The sequence below is a fragment of the Prionailurus viverrinus genome, chromosome F1 (assembly GCF_022837055.1).
Source record: "Prionailurus viverrinus isolate Anna chromosome F1, UM_Priviv_1.0, whole genome shotgun sequence".
NCBI lineage: Eukaryota > Metazoa > Chordata > Mammalia > Carnivora > Felidae > Prionailurus > Prionailurus viverrinus.
In genome coordinates this window covers 48,634,411-48,646,563 of record NC_062577.1, presented here as the reverse complement: position 1 = coordinate 48,646,563, position 12,153 = coordinate 48,634,411, and positions in this window count along the sequence as shown.

Here is a 12,153-nt window from a genome sequence, read left to right as displayed (position 1 = left end):
CTTAAGGTGTAAGGTTGTGTTGTGTATCTGAGATCTTTCTTCCTTCTTTAGGAAGGCCTGGATTGCTATATCCTTTACTTTCATGACTACCTTTGCTATGTCCCAGAGGTTTTGGGTTGTGATGCTATCATTTTCATTGACTTTCATATGCTTTTTAATTTCCTCTTTAACTTCTTGGTTAGCCCATTCATTCTTTAGTAGGATGTTCTTCAGTCTTGAAGTATTTGTTACCTTTTCATAATTTTTCTTGTGGTTGATTTAGAGTGTCATAGCATTGTGGTCTGAAAATATGCATGTTATGATCTCGATCTTTTTGTACTTATTTAGGGCTGATTTGTGTCCCAGTATATGGTCTATTCTGGAGAACATTCCATGTGCACTGGAGAAGAATGTATATTCTGCTGCTTTAGGATGAAATGTTCTGAATATGTCTGTTAAGTCCATCTGGTCCAGTGTGTCATTCAAAGTCTTTGTTTCCTTGTTGATTTTTTGAGTAGATGATCTGTCCATTGCTGAGTGGGGTGTTGAATCCCCTACTATTATGGTATTACTATCAATGAGTTTCACTATGTTTGTGATTAATTGACTCATATATTTGGTTGCTGCCACATTTAGCACATAAATATTTACAATTGTTAGGTCTTCTTGGTGAATAGACCTCTTGATTATGATATAATGTCCTTCTGCATCTCTTGATAGTCTTTATTTTAAAGTCTAGATTGTCTGATATAAGTATGGCTACTCTGGCTTTTTTTTGTTGACCATTAGCATGATAGATGGTTCTCCATCCCCTTTTTTTCAATCTGAAGGTGTCCTTAGGTCTAAAGTGGGTCTCTTGTAAACAGTATATAGATGGATCTTGTTTTCTTATCCATTATCTTACCCTATGTCTTTTGATTGGAGAATTTAGTCCATTGACATTTAGAGTGAGTACTGAAAGATATGAACTTATTGCCATTATGATGCTTGTAGAATTGGAGTTTCTGGTGGTGTTCTCTGGTCCTTTCTAATATTTTATATATATATATATATTATATATATAATATATACATATATACATATACATTATACATATTATATATATAATATGTATTATACATATGTATACATTATATGTATGTATACATTATACATATTATATATATAATATATACATATATACATATACATTATACATATTATTATTATATGTATGTATACATTATTATATGTATGTATACATTATACATATTATATATATAATATATACATATATACATATACATTATACATATTATATATATAATATATACATATATATATATAATATATATATATATTATATATATATATATATATAAAATATTAGAAAGGAGAGAATCATGAAAGCAGCAAGGGAAAAAAAGTCCTTATATATATATATATATATATATTATATATATAATATATATATATTACATATATATATATATTATATATATGTAATATATATATTATATATATAATATATATATATATATATATATATATATATATATTAAGGACTTTTTTTCCCTTGCTGCTTTCATGATTCTCTCCTTGCTTGAGTACTTTGTGAATTTGACTATGATGTGCCTTGTTGATGGTCGGTTTTTGCTGAATCTAATGGGGGTCTTCTGTGCTTCCTGGATTTTGATGTCTGTGTCTTTCCCCAGGTTAGGATAGTTTTCTGCTATGATTTGCTCACATAACCCTTCTACCCCTATTTCTCTCTTCCTCTTCTGGGACCTCTATGATTCTGATGTCGTTCCTTTTTATGAGTCACTGATTTCTCTAATTCTTAAATCATGCTCTTTTGCCTTAATCTCTCTCTTTTTTTCCGCTTCATTATTCTCTATAAGTTTGTGCTCTATATCTCTGATTCTCTGTTCTGCTTCATCCATGCTTGCTGCTGCGGGATCCATCTGTGATTGCAGCTAAGTTATAACATTTTTAATTTCACTCTATTTTTTTTTCTTTTATCTCTGCAGAAAGGGATTCTGATCTATTTTTGACTCCTGCCAGTATTTTTATTATCGTGATTCTAAATTCTGGTTCAGACATCTTGCTTGTATCTATGTTGATTAAATCCCTGGCTGTCATTTCTTCGTGCTCTTTCTTTTGTGGTGAGTGCCTTTGTTTTGTCATTTTTAAGGGAGAAAAGGGTTTAATGAGGTAGAAAAATTGAAATTAAATAAATTAAAATAAAAAATATTAAAATTAAAAAAATTAAAAACACATACACACACACACACACACACACACACACAAATGTAATAAATGATGCTAGAGCCTAGGTGTGTTTTGGTCTGAGTTGAAAGTTGTTTGACAGATAAGAAGAAAAAAAAGGTGTGGGGACAGGAAATCATTTAAGAATTTGTAAAAATGAATACACTGAAGTAGACTAAAATGAGGTGATGGGAGTAAAACAGAATTTGAAAAAATTTATATAAAAGCAAAAAATATAGTAAAAAAATTAAAGAAAAATATTTTTATTAGAAATTGAAAGTAAAAATAAAGTTTTTCTCTTTTTGCATCCAAGAGAAACAAAAGAAATGAAAAGGAGAAAAAAGAAAAAGAAAAAAGAGAGAAGGGAAATCCTTTGAAAATTTGAAAAGGTGTATACACTGAATTAGACTAAAATAGAATAATGGAAATAATATAGAATTTTTAAAGATTTACACAAAAGTAAAAAATATAGTAAAAAAATTAAAGAAATATTTTAAATAAATTTTAATAAAAGTTGAAAATAAAACTGAATTTTTTCTCTTTCTGTATTCAAGAAAAAGAAGTGTGAAAAAGAAAAAAGAAAGAATAGTGAATAGGTGGACCTTCTAACAGATTGAAACAGGACTGAAATTACTTTTTTTCCCCTAGAAGTCAGTCTATGTAGTGCTTTATACTCCATAAACTAAGTAGGAGGTGAAGTTTGTGTTTTTGAAGAGCAAGGTTGGCCCAGTTGGGCGGACCTCAGTGTAATGGCTCTGCTCTCCACTAGATGGCACTGCTAGCCTACTGGGGTGGATTGTTGTGGTGCTTGTAGGTGCAAATGCGCATGCGAGAGAGTGGTGAAAATGGCGTCACCCAGCTACCCAGTCTCTAGTATTGGAAGTCTGTTCTCCCTGATCAGCAATCGCGTACCCATCCTCTGTCTTCAGCTTCTGTCTACTCCCCGCTTTTACACTGTCCATGAACAATCCCCAGGTAATACCTCTCTCCTGAGTTTTGTCTCAGATGCAGCTGTTTTCCCCGGCCCTTTACTTTTGAAGAACTGCAGCTTTGACCCGTTTCGCCCCTCTTCGGAGGGTCTCACCGAGCAATGGCCGAATGCCGGCTGCACCCAGGAAAGCTTGCGGGACCCTGTTGCTCCCAGTGCCCTGAGACTGTCCAGGTGCCAGCCCGCCCCAGAAAAAGTTGACGAGATAGTGTAGTAGCAGCGTTTCAGGAGTTATGGAAAATCACAACACACACCTGGCACCAGGCTTCACCCTTAATGACCTTGTTCCAGCACCAGCGAATGTGGCCGTTCTTTGGGCTCTGCTGGGACCAGGTGGCTTCAACAGTCTCTACCAAATGTCCTTCCAGCAGTGGAACCACTTTTCACCGTGTGGCCCGAGAACCTCCCAGACCCCACTCTGTTCCTGGGGATTCGCCCTTCCCACCAGAGCACCGCCAGGTATGGAGCTGCACAGTTGCAGCCTTTGCACTCCCCTTGTTTAGAGTCTTAATGGAATTTAAACCCTCTCCTTTCTCCTTTCTCCCTTTTTAGTTTAGTCCCTGCGGCTGTTTCCAATGTTCCACTTTCTCTCCAGCTGCTTTTGAGGAGGTGTGCTTTTCCCATATTCTCTCCCCTCCCCCAGTCTTTATCCTCTCTCCTCCTGGAAAAGCGGCTCCCTGCCTGCCTCTGGCTTCCCTCTCCCCAAGTTCCCCCCCCCCATGCTGCGTACCTGCTGAATTCTGTGGTTCAGGTCATGCGGATTGTTATGTTAATCCTCCAATCAGTTTTCTAGGTGTGTAGGATGGTTTAGTGTTGGTCTGACTGTATTTCTTGATTGCAAGACACACAAAAACTTCCATGCTATTCCACCAGCTTGGCTCCTCCTCTTAGATAGGAAGTCTTGATTAAAAGTGTGATATTAATATGGGGTAGCCAAGTAGAGAAGCAGTATCTTATCTTATCCTTCTTTAGCCTCTCCATATATTTTATTTAAATGTCCATAATTGCCTCTTTTTGTTCAAACTACTTACTATAACAGCCTGTAGATTCCATCATTTCTTTGGGCATCATTTCCTTTTGAGGGCACCGATGTCACATAAAACTTATATGTAAATTTATACCACTTATATATTAAATGATTTCCTCTTTTTAATCTGTTTTATGTCACTTTAATTTTCAAATCCAGACATAAAATCCTACTAGAGTAAAGTTAAAAATCTGTCTCCCATACAATAATAAGTGTTGGCAAGGATGTGGGAAAAGGAATCCTTGCATATTATTGGTGGAAATGTAAATTGATGTAGCCATTATGAAAAATAGTATGAAAATTCCTAAAAACATTATAAATAGACCTACCATGTAATCTGGGAATCCCCAATTCTGGGTATATCCAAAGGAAATCAAATCACCATCTCAAAGGAACTCCCATGCCATTTCAGCATTATTCACAATAACCAAGATACAGAAACAACCTAAATGTCCATCAAGAAATAAATGGATAAAGAAAATATAGCTCATATATATATATACATATATATATATATATATGTATATATATAATATTATTTTTCCTTAAAGAAGAATAAAGTTCTGCCATTTACAACATGGATGAACCTGGGGGAAATTGTGCTAAGTAAATGAGCTAGACACAGAAGGACAAATATTGCATGATCTCACATCAAATATGGAATCTAAAATAGTCAAACTTAGGAGCAAAAATAGAATAGAGATTATCAAACACCAGTGGGTGAGGGAAATAGGAGATGTTACTCAAATAGCACCATGTTTCAGTTACGTAGGATGAGTAAGTTCTGGAGACCTAATACACAGTAGTGTGACTGAACATAAAAATACTGTATCATATACTTGAAATTTATTAAAAGATATATCTTAAATGTTCTCATGACAAAACAGCAAAAACAAGAAAAAAATAGTAACCATGTGATGTGATGGATATGTTAATTATTTTGGTTATGACAATTTTACACGTGTATGTGTGTGTGTATATAGTGCTGTGCACCTTAAATACCTAGAATTTTCATTTGTCACTTATATTTTTCAATGAAAGTGGGGAAAAAAAGCTGTTGTGAAAATTCTAACTTGAATGTCAGGAATCTATATGTGTGCTTTTTTTACATAAATAAAAAGTATTATTTAAAAACAGTTGATCAAAGTTTTTTTTTTTTAAATTACACATTGTTGGGGCGTCTGGGTGGCTCAGTCAGTTGGGTATCCAACTTCAGCTCAGGTCATGATCTCATGGTTCGTGAGTTCAAGCCCCGCATCGGGCACTGTGCTGATATCTTGGAGTGTAGATCCTGTTGGATTCTGTGTCTCCCTTTCTCTCTGACCCTCCTCCACTCACTCTCTCTCTTTCTCTCTCTCTCAAAAATAAATAAACATTAAAAGAAATTAAAAAAAATTACACATTGTCATTCAAGCTTTCCTCAGTTTTTGGACGCACGTTGGCAATCTGAGTCTCCATTATGTTTGCATTTAAAATCTGTGTTAGGAGTGTGCCTGGTGGTTCACTCAGTTAAGTATCTGACTCTTGCTTTTGGCTGAGGTCATGATCTCATGGTTGGTGGGATCGAGCCCTTCATCGGGCACTGTTCTGACAGTGAGCCTGCTTGGGATTCTCTCTCCCCCTCTCTCTCTGCCCCTTGCTTTCTCTCTCTCTCTCTCTCTCTCTCTCTCTCTCTCTCTCTCTCCCTCCCAAAATAAGTAACATTAAAAAAATAAAATATATGTTAGCAAAAACTGTGTGTGTGTGTGCATGTGTGTGTTGAGGACTTCTACTCTGCTACTGTTTTGTGTTAATTTTGTAAATTAACTTGTTTAGCCCCTTTAACACCACTGTGAGTTGTCATTTCCTTCAACAGCTCACATGGCAATGGGAGAACATGTGCTAGGCACCATTCTCAGACCTTGGCAACACTGCACTCCTTTAATCTTCATAACCACCCTGTTCATAGCACTGCTAAAATATGCATTTTACAGATTAGTAAATTGGCCACAGAAACCTAAAGTAACTTGCGCAAAACACAGCCCGTGCATGGCAGAGTCACAGCTCAAAACCCAGCTGTCTGTGCTTGTTTTTCTGCTATGTTGCCTAAGAGGAAATAATGCTAACATGGATGAGAAGAAATCAACAGCAAAAGAGAACAAACTCATAACCAGGCAATATCCCTCCTGAATATGGCCTTTTCTCCCTTGCATAATGTCTCATGGTGGTTTTTCATAATAGTAATTAGGTTGTTTTATTTTTTAAAGTTTACTTATTTAAGTCATCTGTACATCCAGTATGGAGCTTGAACTCAGGACCCTGAGATCAAGAGTTGCATACTCTTCCAGCTGAGCCAGCCCCACACCCCAATAATAGTTTTTCAGCAGGTATCACATGTTCCAGTCACTGCAGTCCAGACTTTCCATGAATTTGCTTGTTTAATCCTTAAAAAGCGAGGTACACTAAATACTTAAAAGTATTAGTATTATTTTATAAATGAGGAAACTGGGTCTGAATTCAGGTAAGTGAAGCAATTTATACAGGTTAAAGAGCTGGTGATTTTGAGAATCAGATGCAAATACAGGCACAATAATTATGCAGTGCAGTCGAAATCTTTCACAAAATCCATTTGAAATTTTACAACCTTAATTTAGGATTAAACAACAACAATACAACATTTTGTTGTTGAATAGATCATAAATAATTTGTTATAATCTAAGCTCCATGAGCTCAGGAGACTATTCATCCTAGCAGTGTACCCATTTATTCAACAATCATCTACTGAGTGCTTGCTATCCATTCTTTCATTTATTTCTCAACATACATTTGCTGAGTGCCTAGAATATCCCAGGGATTCCTCAATGTACTGTGGATCTGAGGTGAACTAAAGAGAAAAGCACCCTGGTTCTTTGCTGCTTAGAGTCTAGTGAGTGGTTTCAGGGGAGAAAGACAGTAAATGGATAAAACCACAATAAGCAAGGGAATTTCAAAAAAAGGTAGTTACTGTGAAGTCAATCAAACAAGACCATGAAGTGAGAGTTGTGAAGGCAGGCTGTCAGGAAAACCTTTTTAGGATGCCATTTGAAATAAAACACAAATGCTGAGAAGGATCCAGACATGTAAAGATCATTCCAGGGTGAGGAAACAAGAGAGGATTAGCCTGTGCCAAGCACTGTGGGGATAATTTCTCTTTATTCCGATTTCCATCTTTTTCATCCTGGATTTCATTATTCTTACCGAGTCTCATTACAGTTCCCTAACAATCTCTTTTCCTTTGCTCTTTCTGATTTCCAGTTTAGCATTTTTTTTCATCTGACAGACTTATCTTTTTGAAGCACAGATTTTACCATTTAACATCCTTGTTCAAATGTTCTCATTACTTTCTCTCAGCCTATAGTATCAAATGCAAACTCTGTAGACCAGGGTGTCTTGATAATCTTCCTTTGTTCTCATGACAATCTGCATTTTCAGCCATACTTTTTAGCATATCCTTACATATATATATTTATTCTGGCCAAAGTAATTTTTTCAGTGTTCTGAGATTTTTTTCCTGTTGTTCTCTTAACCTAAATTCCCAAAGCCTTGTAGTTATACATGTCCATAATGTTCCCATATTCTAATGGCAAATAAAAGTTCTGACCTTACCCTAAGCATCTCCCAAAGTGATGAATTATTTGAAATCACTATTCCCAAGGTTTCTATAACCAGAAATATACAGTGGACTGGAGAAGTGATCTCTTTAAAAAAAAAAGACATTTTAGCAGATACATATGTTATAGTGGACATTTATTAAGTTTTCTTTCTTTCTAATCACTGGATGATTTCTCTCTTTATGAATAATACATCTTGTAGACTGGAGCCTTAAAACTCATTCTTGAATGTCCTTCAAAGCTACAGCAAAGGCATACAACCTTTGGCTTCATCAATCGACCACAGGAGCACTTGATTTTAAATAAATGTGGCATAGTTTCTGGGAAAATCTCTTGTTTTCTTATTGTTAATTTGATACCCAGACAACTGTAATAATAGTCACCTGGAGCTTAGGGAAATACATACTGTTTCATGTATTCTACTGATGTCACACAGTGAAACTTAAAAAAAAAAGACATCTAAATACTCACCTTTTATGCAAACTGTCCTAATGTACATGTACTATCTTCAGGAAATATGGGAAAGTATACAACGCTTTTATATTGCACTACTTTGCTTAATTAGAATTGACTCTGAATGAAGTACGATTTCGCCCTCTGTGAAACTGCCTTGAACTTTGTCCACTTATATGGATTCCTTGGCTTCGTTGCCTGGCAACCACGTACAGATTGCTACTTTGCCTTTGCGCTGAGAAGAGTCAACTGTACTACACATTCGCTTTGCATTTTTTAAGCACAAATATTTTTTCTCTTCTCTTTACAGCAGTTGTATCTTTTAGTTTTGTGTTCTTGACAGATGTGCTCCATAAGTTATTTACATTCTGTATCTTATACCTTAAAAGTTTCCTTTTCTGTCAACTTAAGACCTTGGAATTTATCTCCTTTTTGGCCTCTCAGTTTAGCAGAATTGTACTTCTGTCTTAATAAATAAAATAATGACATTTATAATAGAGGTAAAAATGAAAAAGATAAAATAATTAACTCAGCAAAAATTTGCTATATTCCACTTATTCTTTTTGGGACTAGGGATATCACAGTGACAGAAGCAGACAAAAATGCCTGTCTTCATGAAGCTTGCATTATACTCAAGGAAAAGACACAATACATAAGGGAACAAAAGGGGGAGAAATATACATGGATGGTTAATAAGTTTTAGGCAAGAGAAGATACACTATTCGTGTTGTCTTTTAATATTATCTCTCTATATTTTTGTATATCTAATGTATATCACATATAAGAGAAATAATAAAAATAATAAATACAAAATTAGAAGAACTTAGAAGGGGCTATGGAAAAGAGGACTTAAAATGTATATGAGGGATTTGAAATTTAAGTATCATCAGTTTTTTTTAAGTTTATTTATTTATTTTGAAAGAGAGTGTGTGCTAACTGGGAAGGGGCAGAGAGAAAGAGAGAGAACTCCAAGCAGGTTCCCCACTCACAGTGTGAAGCCTGATGCACGGCTCAAACTCCCAAGGATCATGACCTGAGCCAAAGTTGGATGCTCAATCAACTGAACCACCCAGGTTCCCCATATCATCAGTTTTATGATACATCCACCATTGATGTATTGGCTAAATATAAAACTGAGATGAGAGATGTGGAGTCCCAGGCTGCTAGGAAGTTGCAATTCTGTGTGGGTACCCTAAGAAAGCCTCCCTGAGAACATGGCATTTAAATAACAATTTTAAATAGTTAAGAGAAGTGATGGTGTGATTAATAAGTAGTTACAGTTGGATGAAACTAATTGATAAGAAGTTAAACTGAAAGACAAGATAGAAAGTTGTTGCTTCAGAGCAGAATCCTTGAAATTTAGATTATGGATGTTGAACATATTGTAATAACAAAGTTATTTGGTGAGATTTTCTGTAGTAATGAACAACTGGAGTGAAGAATATGATTATTGGAAGCCTAGCGATCAAGAAACTGAGTAGCAAAGTTATTAGATAAATTATATATATTGGTCTTTAAATAATCAGCAATTAAATGTTAGAGTGCATGGCAGTTAGGCAGGTGTTAAAATCACCTATGAATGATGGGTAATGAGCTGAGAGATGGTAATAATAAGACTGACAGCATGGTGAAGAGGAGAGGAGGGAAAAGGGTCTTGCCAGGGACACCCAGCGTTTTTCAGTTATACATTTTTGTGTGTATGACAGTAAAAAGGATGGATAGTGTGTGGTATAATCTGGTCATGAAATTTGTGACTGGGGTAATTCTGTGACTACAGATGAAGAATATCCTGAACACAACAATGAGGAGCATGAGTGCTACGAGCCCTACCTTCAGGACCTCTAAATGTATAAAAGCATGCAGCCACCACTGAGGACTACAAGTGTCCTGAATAGTGTCCTAAGAGAGATCCAAGTTTCATTTCCACCAAGAAGGTAATGTGGAAAGAAGCGATTTAGAATATAATGTGCTTGTTGGTGACCAGCCATGAATCCCTAAAGACATAATGGAAAATTTTTCAAAACTGAAGCACAGCTTGCATGAGCTTACAGGAGCAACTGAGAGAAAAAAGGGACACGTAGATCTTAAGGGAAAATAGAGTCTCCATGATGAGGTGTACTAGTTAGTATAAATGTACAGTGGAATCAAGGAGATTAGTTTTATTGGCCTGAACATAGATTCAGAATTACAAAGACATGTGCATCTATTCTAACTGCATATATATCATTCATACTCATATTCATATATTTATATATATTTACCAGCATATCTACATACAATCACAGAAAATAAGCATTGGAACTTTCAGAGTTCAGGCTAAAGATGAGATATTGATATGAATTATCATGCCATGCGTCTGACTTGTAACTGGCTTCTGTCCTCTGGAGCTCCATAAACACCTCTCTAATGAGTCCCCCCTAGCAATGGAAGTCTATTATTAAATCAAACTTCAGAGAGCCAAAGAAGAGCATAATTTTCTTATATCCTATGTAGATCACAATGGACAATATCACCCCACTACATTGCCACACTGTGTAGAACAAAAATGAAAATGCCTGTATCTTTAATATAACCCTGTTATTAAAATATACTTTGAAATGAGTTGATTTATTTATTAACAGAAATAATATTAGAGGAAAAACCAAAAACTCAACATAATGCACTCACATTTATAGAACTATTTGATGACTTCTACTCATTTACTAATCCCATTGAGCAAACATTAAATCTATGTGTTTTGAATTCTTATGTTTAAAAGGAAGAGGCCATTTCATAAAAGAATCTTGTACTATTTAATTAAATTATAAATTTCACTGGTAGTTCATTGTATGACTCGTTGACCTTTATCTCTCTGGTTCTCTCATTTAAATTGAACTCACATAAGCATTCCTAAAAACCACACTGGTAATTTGTTTGTAAAAATCCACTTTGGAAAAGGATTTTGTAAATGTCTTTGTCTCATTTGAAATATAAGGCAATTCAAGTGCCTCAAAAAAATTCACAATAACTGACAATTTCAGTGTCAAACGAGGGGGCACAATGGCATAGAAACTGGATTGTAGTCTTAATTTGCGGTTGCTTATGCTAGGAATTCTTTAATCAGTCTATGTATGTGATTTATCTAGAAGGAAATTTATGATATTAAAGATAAATATTTTCACATATTCAGGGAGTCTAGATAATATTTTGTGTTATCTAAGGATGGGATTGTCATTGGAAGGGCCAATTTAGGCATTTCTGATGGGTAATTTAACTCTCAATTTATGGAAAAGGAAGTGAAATAAAGGCTCTTGTTTCTTGAGGGCCGAGAGCAAAAGAAAGTTACTCAGGTAAAGGGGGGAAGGGTCCAGAGGCAAAGGTCCTTTCTCTGAGAGGACCCTCATCCATTCATCAGTTTGAAGCTAAAAAGCATCAAGTCCTGTAGATGAGAAAAGATTCCTGTGTGACGAATTGAGTATGAGTTGTCAGGATCATGGTGAATAAAAAATGCCAGGTTGGGGCGCCTGGGTGGCTCAGTCAGTTAAGCGTCGAACTTCGGCTCAGGTCATGATCTCATGGTTGGAGCCCTGTGTTGGCTCTGTGCTGACAGCTCAGAGCCTGGAGCCTGCTTCGGATTCTGTGTCTTTCTCTGTCTGCCCCTTCCCCACTTGCACTCGCACTCTCTCTCTCTCTCTTTCTCTTTCAAAGAATAAATAAATAAACATTAAAAAAAAAAAAGAAAACTTTTATTTATAAAATGCCAGATTAACTCTTTATCCAGCACTGATTCCATGAGAGGAGTATTGCCTCATCTCTTTCCTGGGTGACTCATTCTAGCAATCATTACTCAA